Here is a 17,821-nt window from a genome sequence, read left to right as displayed (position 1 = left end):
CGCCCCTGCATTATTGTCTATGGAGTCAGGTCTCCCCGAGTATGGGAATTCAGCCAGCTTTGATCTAAACTCCATATAACACTGGTCCAAAAGTGAAACATCCAAGAGGAACAGTTCCTATCCAGCACCCCCTTCCTCAGGAGGAAAGCCACGTTATGACTCTTGTGACTCGGCCAAGCTCACAGATCTAGGGAGTTCCCCACAAGGCAGATCCTTCCTCTCTACCACGCGTCTGGTGAACGTCTGGTGAAGACGTCCCTCACGATGTGTGGGGGGGTCAACACTACGTTCACTGAAATCTGGACTCCCAATCTCCTCCTCTGGTTTTCTGAGAGATTCTCTCCTAACTCTGTCTCCCTTCCGATACTCTGTACTCAAACAAATGGACCCTTAGATAGAGGATGACAGAACATACATTTGTTTTTTATAAATAATCACAAAGGATTCAATCTTTCTACTTCAATAAAAAACAAGGGTTAATAATATTTCATATCTAAAAAGCACCCAAAGGTGTGCAGCATATTTAAAACATAATCCATAAATTACACTTAGTTAGATCCACACAATCATTTAAGCCTACAGACCATTCATTTCACTTTCTTACACTAACATTCATACATCTACTTTGTAACCACAATAATTAGATCACAATCCAATATGTTATTCAATGTTAATTCCTCTCCATACAATGTTCACATATAGGTAACTGCCCTTCTGTAATGAGGCAGTAAGTCGACACGTGTTTCAGGTTGTATTTTAGACTTTACTCAGTCCACTATGTACGCCAACCATCTTCAGGACATAAAACAGGAACAAAAGTAACATCCCTTTTCGATCTAGTAGGGTGGATCAAATTGCCTAAGAACAAGAAAACATAAGAACTTTATTAAAAAGCTATTTTCTGTCATCCTCATTATTTTTCACACACTGTTATTGTGTATCAATGTCTATAAATAGCACATAATGTCGTCCCCATCTTCATCTTATAATTAGCGATATGGAAAACAACAAACCCAATGGATGAATCCTAAAAATACCCTAGCAGAGAGTCCCGCAACCTAAGAACAACTCTTCAAGGATACCATATAGCCTATAGTTCAAACAAAGTAAGACCCATACTTGTTAATCATCAACTATGATCTATTTTCATTGACTTGCAAATGCACTTACTTCCAAAAACACAGGCGGAGAATCCCAGCAGGAAATCCCACCGACCCGTCTTCTGAACAATATTTTTTACATGTGCAGACCGTGTCTTCTGTGCACCAGACACGTGCCTAGTCACCAATTTGTCCCGCACACGTGTATAGACATAATAAATTAATTAGTCAATCAGGTGTTTTTAGCGGTGTAAAAATTACTTCAGTCTGTCTCTTAATACATTCTCACCTAATTGTTGCGTCTAGCCGAGACAGCAACTGTTTTCCCAAATGTTTCCTAGTTTCCAGGACACACCGGGCTCTCTGGAATCGATTACCCTCACAGAAATGTATTCTAGAAGGAAAAGACAAATACAATTTTCTCAAAGCGGTGGTGTCAAAAATAACTCCTCTGTTCATTTATATATAACTAAGCCTGTTTTCAATCCTGATTCAATTGTTCATAGTAGGATCGCATCATTTCTGTTTTCACGGACTGTTTTTTGTTTTTTGGTGTATTCCCGTGCTACATATATACTTCTCAAAGCATCATCATAATGGTTTTTAGATTTATCATAGCTCAGTGTGCATAGGTGTGCAACCTACCTAATAGCACTTCAACTCGATCCGCTGTTGTTTCTAAAGTTAATATATTATTAGAAAACACTCTATTCAGTTACGCGCTCGACACGGGTGCTTACCTGTTTCGTTGTGTGTCGCTGCGTCATGCCTCCTCGTAAAAGTAAACGCCACGTACGAATACAACCCACTCGTATTTATAAGTCAGCTGACCCGCTCATCTCCCGTCATAGGCATAGAAACAGGACAAATTCTGTGTGTGATGTATCCGCCCTACCTATTCGCGTATCCTCTAAGTATACAATCATGTGGGCTTCAATGATATTTCATTCAGTCACTGTTACTAATTACACTTTTTTACCTGTGCGTATGTCCTTATTTTGGAAAATTGTTTGTCGCCTCAAAACGGCACTCCCACAGACAAGTCCGATAATTTGAGGTATAGTTTTTAGTATATCTCATGGCCAATGTCCTTATATCTCTCATAAATGCTCAATCCCTTGGGAAGCCCGTGTGTCCACCAAATGGAGCAATTCCATCAACACATAGTGCAACCAAATTGCAACAAATGCCAAACAGATGCAAAAAAATGCAGAAAAATATACAGAAAAATCAATTCGAAAAAAGGGTGTAAGGCCCGCCCTCCGGCATGACATCTGTTCGAATTCCGCAGTGGTTGTACATGGATGCCCTAGGACCATTAATGGGTGACTAAGGTGTTCCATTCCACTGATAGGTTGAGACAATGTTTGACACTATCCAGGGAATAAATCCATCGTTGTTCCATTCTGTGTAGTATATTAGCCATGTCTCCTACTCTTCTAGAGGATATCACAGTTTGCAGGACAAACCATTTGAGGTCAGTATCCTGATGTTTGAACCGTGTAAAATGTTCAACTAATGGCTTATGTAGCACGGGTATACACCAAAAAACAAAAAATAGTCCGTGAAAACAGAAATGATGCGATCCTACTAAGAACAATTGAATCAGGATTGAAAACAGGCTTAGTTATATATAAATGAACGGAGGAGTTATTTTTGACAACATCACTTTGAGACAATTGTATTCATCTTTTCCTTCTAGAATAAATTTCTGTGTAGGTAATTCACTCCGGAGAGCCCGGTGTGTCCTGGAAACTAGGAAACATTTGGGAAAACAGTTGCTATCTTGGCTAGACGCAACAATTAGGTGAGAACGCATTAAGAGACAGACTGAAGTAATTTTTACACTGCTAAAAACACCTGATTGACTAATTTATTATGTCTATACAGGTCTGCGGGACAAATTGGTGACTAGGCACGTGTCTGGTGCACAGAAGGCACGGTCTGCACACGTAAAAAAATATTGTTCAGAAGAGGGGTCGGTGGGATTTCCTGCTGGGATTCTCCGCCTGTGTTTTTGGAAGTAAGTGCATTTGCAGGTCAATGAAAATAGACCATAGTTGATGATTAACAAGTATGGGTCTTACTTTGTTTGAACTATAGGCTATATGGTATCCTTGAAGAGTTGTTCTTAGGTTGCGGGACTCTCTGCTAGGGTATTTTTAGGATTCATCCATTGGGTTTGTTGTTTTCCATATCGCTAATTATAAGATGAAGATGGGGACGACATTATGTGCTATTTATAGACATTGATACACAATAACAGTGTGTGAAAAATAATGAGGATGACAGAAAATAGCTTTTTAATAAAGTTCTTATGTTTTATTGTTCTTAGGCAATTTGATCCACCCTACTAGATCGAAAAGGGATGTTACTTTTGTTCCTGTTTTATGTCCTGAAGATGGTTGGCGTACATAGTGGACTGAGTAAAGTCTAAAATACAACCTGAAACACGTGTCGACTTACTGCCTAATTACAGAAGGGCAGTTACCTATATGTGAACATTGTATGGAGAGGAATTAACATTGAATAACATATTGGATTGTGATCTAATTATTGTGGTTATTGTGGTTACAAAGTATATGTATGAATGTTAGTGTGAGAAAGTGAAATGAATGGTCTGTAGGCTTAAATGATTGTGTGGATCTAAGTGTAATTTATGGATTTTGTTTTAAATATGCTGCACACCTTTGGGTGCTTTTTAGATATGAAATATTATTAACCCTTGTTTTGTCTTGAAGTTGAAAGATTGAATCATTTGTGATCATTTATAAAAAACAAATGTATGTTCTGTCATCCTCTATCTAAGGGTTCATTTGTTTGAGTATATTGTATGTGTAGCCCACAGGAGCCTAGATGTTTTGGGCTATCCCCTCTATTTTTGAAATCCCTTCCGATACTCTTCAGATCTCCCTCCGAGCTGGCTCCTGCAGAGTTCAGGATGATCTTTTTGTGAGCATCCCATCTATTCATTTGGGATATAAGCAAGGCGGGCGCATGCCCCTAAACGGGGACCACACCTCCCGTGCAGTCCCTTCTTAATGTGGAACCAGTCTGGAGTCACCTGCGTGTTCACGGGGTTCTTTGGGCAACCATCGTACTCAAAGTTAATTACAAATCTCCACTGGGTTACTCCAGACCCCTCCGGTCATTTTAAAAGTCTGCCAGCTAAATATCCCAGAGGCTCACTCCTTTACCTCGCTCTCCAAAACGTGGGTACTCTGAGCCTCTTCACAACAATGTACCTCTCCTGGACCCAGGCTATGGGGAGGCAGGCACACGTCCCAGTTCCGGGGGTCCACACCTCTCAGGTAGTACCTCTCTTGTGAATTCACAACAGCCTTGCCACGTGAACCATGGTGCCCCCCATACCCCTTATTGATGTGGGCTCCAATTTTCAGTATGACCGCTGTAATCAGCAGTTTTAGCACCTACAGGCACCTTACCACTTTCCCATAGTCTGGCGTGCATGCCATTGTGTTTCATCCAGCAGAAACATTGCCCAGAATGGAAGGTTCTCTCAGGCACTGCTTCGCTTTCCACGCCACTGCAGGGACCGGGCCTCTCCAGGGGTGGGTACGCCGCATGGAACAGGTCAGTAAACCGAAATCACTGCGAGGCCCCGCGCAACAAAGAAATCACATTTTCTTTCTTGGGTTGTTTTTCGGCAAGTCAGATCTCAGCTGGCATGAGGCCAATTCTTTCAGTTCTTGGGGTCAAATGCGCCCTGTTGGGTCCTCTCTCCACCTGTCACAGCCTTTTCATTCTGGCGGGCCATAAGTGGGGGCTCACTTACATTTGTGGGATCTGGATGATGGAGGAGCACGCTTAGGCAACTACCATTCACGCGTCCCCTGGTGGCCACATATGTGTTTTTCAATGGCTCTGTGTTGCCCTCTGTTCAATAATTTACCTGTATAAAAAACCCATGCATATTGTGCAGTTCCCCTATATCATACTCCTCAAAGGACCCCATAGAATAAATTCATATTTTTAGAAGTGGAAGGGGCAGGAAAGAGGCACACTGTATAGTAAATTACCTTTGTGATAGACCAGGGGTGTTGCTAGGTCTGGAAAAAAACCGGGGCTACTCTGATGTCTGGACTGTCGGGACTGGGGGCTAGCAAGCCTTATGGTAGTAGCTCCTGAGATTCTATCCGGGGCTACAACCAAATGATCAGGGGCTATTGCCCCCTTAGCCACCCCCTAGCAACGCCTCTGTGATGTACAGACCTGTTTCAGAGACACATCAACCTCCTGGGTTACCTTCTCCCGCACCTTCTCAGTTTGGTACATCATGTCATATCGCTGGTGTTTTGATCAATTTCAGTTGTCGTCAGGGAAGCCATTCCTGTAAGCTTGGGATGTGCTGCAGGTGCAGCAGCGCTGCAATTATACATGTCACTCCCTGTAAGGATTGTGCCATCAGGGCATCATAAAGAACCTACTGAAGGAATTATCTGAAATGGAATGGGGCATGCTGGCATGAGGCCTGCAGGGTGTAAAGTAAGCAGTAAAGTTATGGTAGGTTATTTCTACTGGATCCAGCTGGTTCCATGTGGCCTCCTATTCTATGTGGATGGCAGAAGGAATGTTTAGTGACCACTGGAAATATTCTTTGGTCCTGTACCACTGACTGAAGACTTTAAATATACTTATATATTGTCTCTTAGTTATCTGGTAAAAAACGTCATGAGAACTCAACGTTTACAGTTCAAATACATTACAGACGTTGCCCTGCCGAGGTCAGAGGCATAGAGGGGTTGAAGGTACAATGCAGTCACGGCGATCCATGCTCAAATGTTCATCAACTCCAATTCCATTTAATGACCACTGGAACTACCTTTGTCACTTTTCTCCAATTGTCCTGCGCCCAATGACTTTAGGAAGCACCGCTTACCAAAATATTTTAATGCATTCAAACAGCTTTGTCTTGTTTGTGGGTTTGTCACCATGTTTCAAATGACACTAGAATTGCTTGCAGACACTTTCCATGGAATTTAAGTCCAGAGAAAGATGTTCAGTCCTGAAACAGTAGAGTCCTGGCCTCATTACAATAGTGGCGGTAAGGCAACAACGGCGCCGGTAGTGCTACTCTTGCTGTTGTTAGCCTGCCGCTACATTATGAGTTCTGCTTGTGGGTGCCACTCTGCACACCTGGTCAGACCAGGCCGGCACAGCTGCACCCGTGAGCTGAACTGGATGGTAGCAACGGTACCGTTATGAACGGTACCGCTGCTACCATCCTTCCCATTGAGCCCTATGGGGGCTCAAATGGGAATGGGGACGTACCAGGTCCCGCGCAATGGGAATTACCGGGGCCGAGCTTCAACACACAACTCACTTTTCCTTTAAATGTTACTGTTGTCTCATGTCCATGGAACACAGGCCAAATAAAAAGTCCAAATCTCTGGTCCCAGAAACCCTTTTCTGTCAAATGTTAAACAATACCTTAGAACATTACCAGATCATGAGCCTTAGCATTTCTTGATACGGTTTGGATTCAAAACAACTGCAACTTATACAGCGTTCAAAAGCAAATTCACTCATGCAACGCTTTGTATAGTTTCCCTGTACGCTTAAAAATGCTAGCAGTTTTGAAATCACAACACGCTTTTGAGAATACATATGGGCCAGCGGTAATGGTAGTAGCGCCGCATTTAAGGGCTGGCCCCATCACGAGTTGGGCGGTAAATGGGCTGTTTTACTTCCAGCTTTTTTCTGGAGGTGAAAATCCCATTTAGTGTTCTGTTTTCGGCGGTATTACCGCCGGAGGTAGAAGCGTGCAGTATTTGCACCGAAGATTCCCCATTGGGTCCAGTGGGGAATGGGGATATACAGTTTACACTATTACAGTTGGGCTGTATCACAACTCGTGATGAGGCCCATTGGAGTGTTTTCTACACCCCAAAGCAATACAAATTCTTTCTCTATCAGGGTTTCTTACTCTCAGGAGATTGTGTGCATTTTTCAATTAGAAATTACACTTTGTTGCATTTCACTTGGCAAATCACTTCTCTATCGAGCACCAAAAACCTAGGCTTCAGTTATATCCAGTACCCGTCTGTTTAAAGGCCTGCTCTGGGGAGTGGTGATAGTTAGGAATTTCGTTTTTGGACACAGACACCCCTTTTCTTTAGGGAAGTCTGGGGTTGACAGTAAAAATAGATGTACCCAATTACGTTAAATGACTATGGGCCTCATTACGAGTTTGGAGGCAGCCATGCCCTTGATAAGGGCATGGCTGCCTCCAAACTCGGGTCCGGGTTCCTTCAATGCAGAATTACCGTGCCATTCCCACCTTGGAGAACCCGGTAATTCCTAATTGAAAAAAACCCATCCACATTCCCATTTGATCCCCCATAGGGCTCAATGGGAATGGGGAGGGAGCTAATAACGGGCCTGTTAATAATGGGCCCGTTATTAGCTCCCTGGTCCCCTTGTGGGACCCGCTAAGGACGTCTGGTCTGACCAGATGTTCTGAGCGGGTCCCGCAAGGGAACCTCGTAATAGGGTGGAATGGGTTTACCGGCACTAGTACCATTACGTTCCACCCGCCTCGTAATGAGGCCCTATACCTTGAATTACTGCTAGGAGAAAAGGCAGAGGTTTTGAACTCCCCCGAGCTCCCCCAGCTTTAATCTGTATGAGAGTTTATTAAATTATTATTCAATAAAATATGGTAAGGGTCTACAGAGGGGCAGTCAGGGTAAGGCCTGAGCGGGCAAGGCCCACCCAAAATCTGTAAATGCCAACTCAGCAGCGGCGCTGTGTGGGAATTTACAGATGTTAATGTCACTGCGGTGGGCCCAACTACATCCGTTTCAGGCCCCACTTGTTAGACAATCCTGGCTACGCCTCTGACACTTCTTGTAAAATAGTTGCATCTCCCTTTCATGTCAGGCATGGGAAGCATTTGTTAGCAATGTACCTATTCTCACATACAACAGAAGAACTGATTTGAAGGTTAACACTGATGAGAAAGTATTATAAATCAACCTGGTCTAGACCAGGTACATATCCCTACCTTCGCTGCATTGACTGCGCAACATTGTGAAAGGTGATACAGTTTGTCATCCAAGAACAAGAGGCAACATCCCACGTGGACATTACACCTTGAGCGACACTTCTGACTGAGACCAAGAGGCAACATCCCACGTGGACATTACACCTTGAGCGACACTTCCGACTGAGAACAAGAAGCAACATCCCAGGTGGACATCACACCTTGATTGACATTTCCGACTGAGAACAAGAGACAACATCCCAGGTGGACATCACACCTTGATCGACACTTCCGACTGAGAACAAGAGGCAACATCCCACGTGGACATCCCACCTTGAGCGACACTTCCGACTGAGACCAAGATGTAACATCCCACGTGGACATTACACCTTGAGCAACACTTCCGACTGAGAACAAGAAGCAACATCCCAGGTCGACATCACACCTTGATCGACACTTCGGACTGAGAACAAGAGGCAACATACCACGTGGACATTACACCTTGAGCGACACTTCCGACTGAGAACAAGAGGCAACATCCCACGTGGACATCCCACCTTGAGCGACACTTCCGACTGAGACCAAGATGTAACATCCCACGTGGACATTACACGTTGAGCGACACTTCCGACTGAGAACAAGAAGCAACATCCCAGGTGGACATCACACCTTGATCGACACTTCGGACTGAGAACAAGAGGCAACATACCACGTGGACATTACACCTTGAGCGACACTTCCGACTGAGAACAAGAGGCAACATCCCACGTGGACATCACACCTTGAGCGACACTTCCGACTGAGAACAAGAGGCGTGGTGTTCACTACGTGGGACAGACAGTCCACCAGAAAAGTTCAAGTTAGGTGGAAGGAATATGGGTGCAATATAGGTACCCCAACATGAAGTCATCGGTTCCTGGTCATTTCAATAAAAGAGGCCAACAGATTAATCAGATAAGATGCAAAAGGTTGGAAATAGTAGAGTTTGGCTAATAAAGGTTCTTTAGAGCCGGCCGGCCCTGACGAAGGACCCTTGCACCGAAATGCATTGGCGAAGTATCCATCTGTCTCTGTGCTAATTTGGATGGCAGAAAACAAGAAAAGATCACTAAGCCATAACATATTGAATATTTTTGACGTACTTATCAGTCATGTTCAGCATTTGGATGCGTGTGTGTGCAACCAGCTCTTTCATTATTAGTTAGGTCTGTTCCACCTGGTGTGGAGACTGGTTCGCACCATTGCACCAGTTACACTGAAGTGGTTTGTTGTTGCTTGCCAATTCAATGGTGGTGCCTGCCCATGCCCTCTGGAGATGAGCACCGCGCTGGCGTTAGTTAGGCCAATTCTTTTAATGGTTTGTCAGCTGCTTCCAGCTGTTAGGCGGTGCCCGGCACTTCTTGGGCCCCATCTACAAATAATCTTTTGTGCGTTGTGATGCCCCTATCGGGTTCTTTTCCCACTTAAAACAGTGGTAATAAACCTATTATGCAGCAGTTTTAGTAATCACCCTTTCAAGAGTGCTGGCCCTTAACTTTTGTGTAATATATAAACTAGACTTTTCGCCCTGCTGCCACCTTACCAGCCCATTGCTTGTAATTTCCGGCATGTGTTTTGAGCTCTTCTGCTAATAGCCGTATGTGCATTGCAAGACGTTCTTATTTTGGTCCACAGTGAAACCTTGCCCTTGAGTGTGAGCATACGCCGCGAGTACTCACTGGTCACCTCCATTATTCATCCGGGACTCTTCATTGAATTCATAAACACTGAAAATCTCTCCACTGTGAACACCTCGCCGGCGGAGGCAACCCGCGGGCTGAGGTCACCCACTGCGCGCATGCACACCGCAACGCCAAAGAACAAACGGACACGTAGCTTGCGGATATGCGTCCTTCTTTATTAATGTAACAACATGAACCGCCCTTTCCTAACGCCCTCCTCCCTAACCCCAATTTCCTTAGGAAGCGGCCGCAACAGCAGCCGAGCCACATAAAGATGTGGCGAGGTTAGACGAGTGCCTCCTGCACACCATGACATCTCCCCCCTTTTTGAGCACTACGTCACTCACTGTTTGTTACCCCATTTCCTCGATCCGTCTGTGGGGTTTCATGCAGCACCTCTGTGGCCTCATAGGAATGCAGGGCGTCGGCAGGGATGAGACTCCCGTTCCACAGCCCACTTCTTCAGACTATTCCCCTTCACCCAAGTAGGGTCCATCCGACAGTCTCTCATCCGAGCTGTCCTCAATGTGCTCCCACTCAGGCTCTCGCGGGATCATGACCTTCTTGAAGTGCGATACGTTTCTCGTCACCGACAAATGTCCTTCTCCTTTGGCGGTGATCATGGTGCACTTCCCTTGCCTCACCGTCAGGAGTTCTGGTGCGAAGGTGGCATCTTCCTTCCGACTCCTTGGTTGGCGTATCAACACTTGATCTCCGGGCGCATCAGCTGTCCTTTATCTTGCTCTTCTCCTCTCGGTCCTGGTCTCTCGCTTGCTTTTCTAGTGGGGTTGGTGATGCTACGTTCGGACCTTCCGGTAACCTAGTCCCAATAGGCCTCCTAAACACCAGATCCGCAGGGCAGACACCCGTTGTGCTGTGAGGGGTGTGTCGGTATTCCCTCAGCAACTGATAGAGGGCCTGCTCGTAAGGGCTTATTGAGAATCGTGGCTATCTGTAAGGTCCGTTTAATGCTTGCCATGAACCTCTCGACGATGCTATTGGCTTGGGGCAATCATGGGGTTATCTTCCTGTGTTGAAAACCCATGTACTTGCAAAGTTCTGAAAGTCCGGGCTGGTGCAAGGTGGGCCATTGTCAGACTTTATGACTCTCGGGTCTCCATAGGTGGACATCATGCGGTCCAGCAGTGGGATCATGCACGTGGCAGCCATGCTCTCGACCAGCTGAGCCTCAGGAAAACAAGAGTGTTCATCTATCAGCACAAGGACATAGGCACCACTGCGGAGGGGGCCAAAGAAGTCCATCGCCAGTTCATCCCACACCTGTTCAGGGAATGGGGACATCTGTAATGGATTTGGGTGTGGGTGCGGGGCCACTTGCGCAAACGTCAGGCATTATCCTACTATCTCTTCCACCAGCGCGTCCAGTCTGGGGAACCACACTTTATGACATAGCAGGCGCTTCGTTGATACCACCCCCCGGTGGCCTTCATGCGCCAGCCGGACTGTCTTCTCTCGTAGAGCCTCTGGAATGACCACCTTGCAGCCCTTCAAGATGACGTGGTTCTCCACTATGGACAGTTCATACTTGACCAGGTCTAGGCATCGAATTTTGTCTTGGACGGATTCACTCTCGAGCTTGGCTTGCTGTTTCAGATGGACCTGCCTCTCCGATTGGATGCAGTGTCTGACGATGCGAAGGACTGGATACTGCTCCGACTGGTCTATGAGATCGGCCCATCCTACTAGAAGTGGCTGTAGGTGGTGGACTACGTAATTGATATAGGCATCAGCAATGGATGGCTGTGCTCGAACAGGGCCGGTGGGGTGATGGGACAAGTAGTCCGTCAGGATGTCTTCCTTGCCTGGCAAGTGTTTGACATCGAACTTGTAGTTCTGTAGGCACAGCCCCCATTTGGCAATCCTAGGGGGGCATCCTGGACTTGGGGTCCCCGTAAATCCTCAAGAGGGCTTGATGGTGCGTCACAACCGTGAATGCCTTTCCATACAGGAATAGATGGAAATACTCACAGGCCCACACCACTTCCAGGCTCTCTTTCTCCAGCTGGGAGTATGCTTGTTCCGTGGCAGTGAGGCTCCTGCTGGCGTATGCCACAATGAATATGTTGGCTGTGTCAGCCAGGTCCTTTTGGGTCAGGATGACGCCCAGCCTCACTGGACTGGCGTTTACTATTACCTCGGTCTTCCGTTGCGCGTCAAAATACTCCATGTCCTCGGCCCTGGCAATGTTGTTGCGGATGGTCTCAAACACTCTTTGGCAGTCATCGGACCACTCGAACAGTTGGTCTTTGCGGGTGAGCAAACGCAGAGGCTTGCTTATGGTGGCATAGTCCTTGAGGTATCTCGAGCAATAACTTGCCATGCCCAGGAAGGATCGTAGTTCTGAAGTGTTTTAGGGAGGTTGCGCGGTGTTGAGGGCTGCCACTTTGTTTTGATCGGGCCTCATCCCCTTTTCAGAGAATGCATCTCTGCTGCCGATGAGATGCCGAAGCTGAGTCTCTTGTATTGAAAAAGTCCCAGGTGAGTCACGAATGTTGTGATGTATCACGACTCGGGTGCAATCTCGATCTGATGGTACCCTTTCGTGAGATTGAACTTGGAAAATACCTTTGCCCCATGAAGTAGCTGAATCATGTCGGTGATCCTCGATGCCTGGTGTCACTCCCTTTCAATCACTTCATTGGCTCTCCGCATGTCCACGCATAGGCGTATGTACCCGTCCGGGGACGTCTTAGGCACCGGGACTATGGGCGACATCCAGGGCTTTGGACCAGTGACTGGTTCGATCACCTGTAGTTGTATGAGTTTGTCTAGTTCTTCCTCGACTTGCCTATTTATGTTAACCGGAATGCCACGATAATGTTTGGCTATTGGGCGAACCTCCGGGTTGATGTGCAATTGGATCCTCCTGTGCTTCAACTTCCCCAGTCCTTTAAATAGCTTCGGCAAAGCTGCTTCCATTGCTTCCGGCCTGGCAAAGTACTTGCGGGCCATCAGCTGATATAAGATGTGGACTAGGCCCATGTCAACGGCTGTCCTGCAGCTTAGTATGCAGACACTGTTGGCCTCAGTCTTTAATACATGCAACGGGATCTTTGCTGCATGCGTCTGTGGGTGCACCAGGCCGTGATTGTGCCCTTGCAGGATAGTGGGGTGGTTGCCCCGTATGGATAAATGTCGACCGTCGCCATTTTCAGCCTTGGGGGCCTGGCAAGACAGCCTGGCGGGCCCACTCGAGTGCTCCTCCGTCGTTCTTGGAGTCTTTGTCTGCTGGGCGTAGGGACCAGTGCATTCTTGCAGACGGCTCTGAAGTAGTCCATTCCTCCACAGGCAGCACACTGCTGCCCCACAGAGGGGCATTCACTGGTGTGTGGGTATTCATAACCGCACCTGTAGCACATAGCCTCCGAGCGCTTTCCGTTCTGATTTGGTATTGAGGATAGTTTATTTAGGACATCGGGGTCTGTCGATTTGCGCTGGATGGTGATTTTGCCTAGGCTGTCGAGGTGGGATTCCACGGCTGCCTCCATCCGCGCCAGTGCAAGGATCTCCTCCAACAATCTTTTCTTCTGCAGAAGCGGTTTCTGAAAAGATTGCGACGCGCAGCCAGCGATGACCTGAGACCATAGGGCTTCTTCATTGGAGTAGCTGTGAAATTCACAGCATTTAAGTTTGAGGCAGAGACGCATTACGAAATTGTCAAGGGATTTGCCTTTTTCCTGTCGCGTGGTATGAAAAACATGTCTTTTATAGTCTATGTTGGTGTGATGGGCAAAATATTCAGATAACTTGCTGTGTAAAGATCACCGTATGATGCCGTGTCTAGATCGAGCAGCTGCCTTGCGATGTCCCGGACTGCAGGTCCTACCACCACGGACAGCGTATTCTTCAAGCGGGCGTCATCGGTGAGTCATATGGCCCCTACATAGAATTTAAAGTCTCTCAACCATATGACCCAGCGGGGCCTTAGTTGGTTGTGTCTGTAAGATGAAAAGGGTGGGGCAGGTGGAGTACTTGCAATGCGCCCCCTGCTGTTTGTGCGGTGTTGGCAGCACTTCCTGGGGCGCCATCTGCCGATGTGGAGGACGCCTCGTGAACAGACATGGCGGGACCAGTGATGAGCCCCTTGCTGAGCCTTGTGTGAGGCGGGGCGTGCTTCCCTTCTTTTGGATGGTACTCGACCAGAGACCTTGGCTTGGACTCGGAGTTATGTGTGTTTACTGTTGCTCTGTGACTCTCTGGTGTTGTGTTAGGCCTCTGGAGCAGCTCCTGCCCTTCTTGTCATTGGTTTTATTTAGTTATTTTTTTTCGCTGACGTGCCTCCCCTCTGGCCTTCACTGACACCAGGGTGTGTACCTAAGCCACATGCGATGTGGTAGGCCTCTGGGGCATTTCCTGCGGCCCTTGTTGTGTTGCCATACACCAGTGTCAGGTGATTCAGTAATGTGCCCCCCCGTGCTCCTGCTGTCATCGGGGCACGTCCTGCGAGAGTCACTTGGTGCCTCCCCCCCAGGCCTGCACTGCTGCTGGGGGTGCCTGGTCATTGTCCTCCCAGCGTATGTCTGGAGGCCGAACGTCGGCCGACTTGACTGAGATGAGCGGGGAGGAGGGGCAGGCCTTTTAAGTGGCGGAGCGCCCACGCGCATAGTCCGTGCCCGACGGCACCCTCCAGGCTGCAGGTCTGCTGTGGTCCACTTCGGCGTGGCCCTCTTGTGCATTATGGGAGCTTGTAGCTCACCATGATCGCCAGTGTGAACACCTCACTGGCGGGGGCTACGCGCATGCCCACCACAGCGTCAAAGAACAAACGGACACAGAGCTCACAGATATGCATCCTTCTTTATTAATGTAACAACATGGACAGCCCTTTCCTAACGCCCCCTCTCTAACCCCAACGTCATTTCCTTAGGAAGCGGCCGCAACAGTAGCTGACCCACATAACGATGTGGTGAGGTTAGACGGGTGCCTCCTGCACACCATGACATCCACATGCTTGAGATTCTGCAACACGTTTTATACTGGAAATAACAGCTTCTGCCTCATTGACTCTCCATCTTCATCGCACAGGCCCTTGAAATCCCTGATAGCTTCCCATTGAGCCCACAAAGAAATGGGGGCTGGACAAAATAAGAAGCCACTCAGCAGAAACTGAAAATTCTGGGATGTTCCCTGTCTAAGGGCAGTACCTGGTGCCTACTGCACCATGACACACATGACCTCGCGTGCCTCCCTGTTCATAGCCAATGGCTGGCGTATTGCTGTTCGAACCAGCATTGCTTAGTCCTGAAGCTCCTGTCCGACACACACAGGGCCCAGAAAATTGCTTCAAACTCGCTGCAGTTGGAGGACATATGCTCTCCTGCTGAGACAACCATCCGTGACATGTCTCGGAACCCTGAACACCTCCCCAGTCCAAGCTGCTGGCATCCAGGGTCAAAATCAGATGGCGAGGAGAATACAGAGGAAGTCCCTGAAGCAGATTCGCTAGAGTCCGCCACCACTGAAGCAGGGATCTGAGTTTGCGATCTGTCTCTCGAAGTTCTCTGAGCGCACCAGTCCAAGAAGGTGGGACAGCGGAGGCTGAAGATGAAAGTGCAGGCATACACCCAAGGCCTCCATGCCCAGTTCCATGTGTGACACCTTGCGCCAGTCCTGGTTTTTGCTTCTAATTACATGCTGGAGCTTGTTTTGTTTTTTCCCATTGCAAGGGTGGGCCTATAAATCCCAGCATGCAGTGCAGGGGGCCAAAAAACAGACTGGCTCAAAGATTCTGCATGGAACAGGGAAACTTGGCAGCTATGACATGGTGTGGTGAACATGGTGTCTGCCTTAAGCCCACGGATCATCAGACATCTTGGGTGAACGTCTGACTGCAAAATACCCCTCCTCAAGTTGCAGTCTCTGCTTTCTGATAACTGAACCAACCCCCTCTCTCTGCAAAAGACAGCGCCTATTTTCTGCGGTCTTTGCGTTGGAGTCACCTGGAACTTGGGGACATTGATCAAAAGGTTGTGAGATTGAAGCAAACTGCAGATGCCGTCGACATTTCTCACCACCTTCCCTTGGGATGGTCCCTGTACAACCAGTTACTGAGGGAGGGACAACCTCTCGCCCCTTCTCGTGAAGCAACCCCACCAAAGGAGCCAGGGTGTTGATGAACAATTGTGGAGCCTATCTCAGACCAAAGGCGAAAACTACAAATAGGATAAATGCCCTTGAATGTAGACGTATGCATTCATCATGTCTAGCCTAGCCAAGCCAAGCAGCCCCCTTTTGAGATGAGGGATCACCCTCTTCAAAGTCTCCATCTTGAATCTAATCTGAAAGAAGCAATTTGATCCTTTTAAGCTCATAATAAGCCTGAAAGCCCTGACCTCCTGGGAATGAGAAGAAGATTGAGTAACAACCACATTCTGAAACACTCTTCTGAAGAACGGACTTCAGCTCCTAATAGAACTATCGTGACTCGAGTCCCTTTGTCTGGCAGGGTCTCTGAGAACTCTATAAGTAGCCCTCCCTTATGATGATCACCCACGGATCCAAACTCTCTCTCCCAAAGGGACTGGAAATGTGACAGTTTGGCCCCCACCCATGTGTCCGAGCGTAGTCAAGAGTGCTGATTTTTAGTGGGGGCTCAAGTTCAACTTGGCTTGTGGAAGGGGTCCCTGCTCCTTTTCTTAAAGATGGGACGTTGTCGCCCTGCAGATTATTTGCTAGTAGGATCTTTCTGCCTGATCCAATCTAGACCTCTGTGCGTGGGATCAGAGCTTGCGTGCCTGTGTGCTTGTGAACCTTGTCTACGTTGTCCTCAAAATCCTCCCCCAAACAGTTTGGAGCCTAGGAAGGGAAGATGCAGGGCTATTGTTTTCTCAGTGTTGTCAGTACTCAGCCATGTAAATGGACCTGCTATTTGACATAGCAATGCCCAGGATTCGGGCGACTGCTCAAACCCCACTAAAAGTGAGATCTGACAGAAGATCGGCCTGCGGATCATATTCTCAATGAAGTCTGAACAGTTCTAGCTTCCATTTTATCTTAAAGCTGTTGAAAACTTTAACTGACCATTTTTGTGGTATAACTAGCGTAGTTATATGCACGCATCACCCAGTGAGCACTTGCAAAGTTCTTCCTTAGGGAGGCATTTGCCCTGCAATTAGTTGAACCTTGAACTGCTGCTTCCTCTGGATCCATAAAAGGTCAGCCCGTGAGGCTGGACAGCAAGGAGTCTAAATCCACAGAGACAAAGATCCCTTCCTCCTATTGGGCAAGATGATGAAGCTTGTTCATGAATGGAGGAGTCACAATAGTCTCCTGGTCCCTCTATTCCTTCTTTTACATAGCTGAAGGCGGTGGGTATGCCCCTTTTGACCTCAAACCGCTGTAGTATGGAGTCCTCTTCTGTGTTAGGTGCAACCTCTATGAATTTCAAGCAGGTGGAGGCATGAGCCACGCATTGCGCTCTAGAAGCTTTCCTTTGGGCTTAGGGAGAATCTTCTCTGAATCGGAGGAGGAATGAAAGTGGTCTCTCTTAGGCTTTTAATCCTCGTTTCAGCCGCTTTTTCGTCTCTGATAAGTTTCTAATTTTTCAGCTGCTCTAGATTTCTCCTTTTTGTTTGGTCTTCAACCTGCTGTTGCTCATCTTGCAAAGGTTGTGTTACAGAGGAGAGTAATGGATCCGGTTACAACCCGTGTCCTAGCAATGCTGGGTAGTGCAGGGGACTGGTCGCCCCCCCCCCCCCCAACTCGGGCCTTACTAAATCCCAAGTTACCTGTTCCAATCTGGTAAAGCAACTCACCCCCACTGAACAAAGGGGAGGAAGGGAAATGATCTATTAGTTCCTTGCACCCATTCCTCTGTGTGAAATGGTATGCCCAAATGCCAGGGTGCTGATGCGGTGGCCCAATTCAAAACCTGCCCACACTGTGAACCATGACCCCTTATTTCAAAACCTCCACCCGCCAGCAGACCTTGGGGAGGAGAGGCCTTTGAATGACTGAAGCCAGACCCCGTACTT

The sequence above is a fragment of the Ambystoma mexicanum genome, chromosome 6p (assembly GCF_040938575.1).
Source record: "Ambystoma mexicanum isolate Mex_15411 chromosome 6p, UKY_AmexF1_1, whole genome shotgun sequence".
Classification (NCBI taxonomy): domain Eukaryota; kingdom Metazoa; phylum Chordata; class Amphibia; order Caudata; family Ambystomatidae; genus Ambystoma; species Ambystoma mexicanum.
This window is presented reverse-complemented; position numbering follows the sequence as displayed.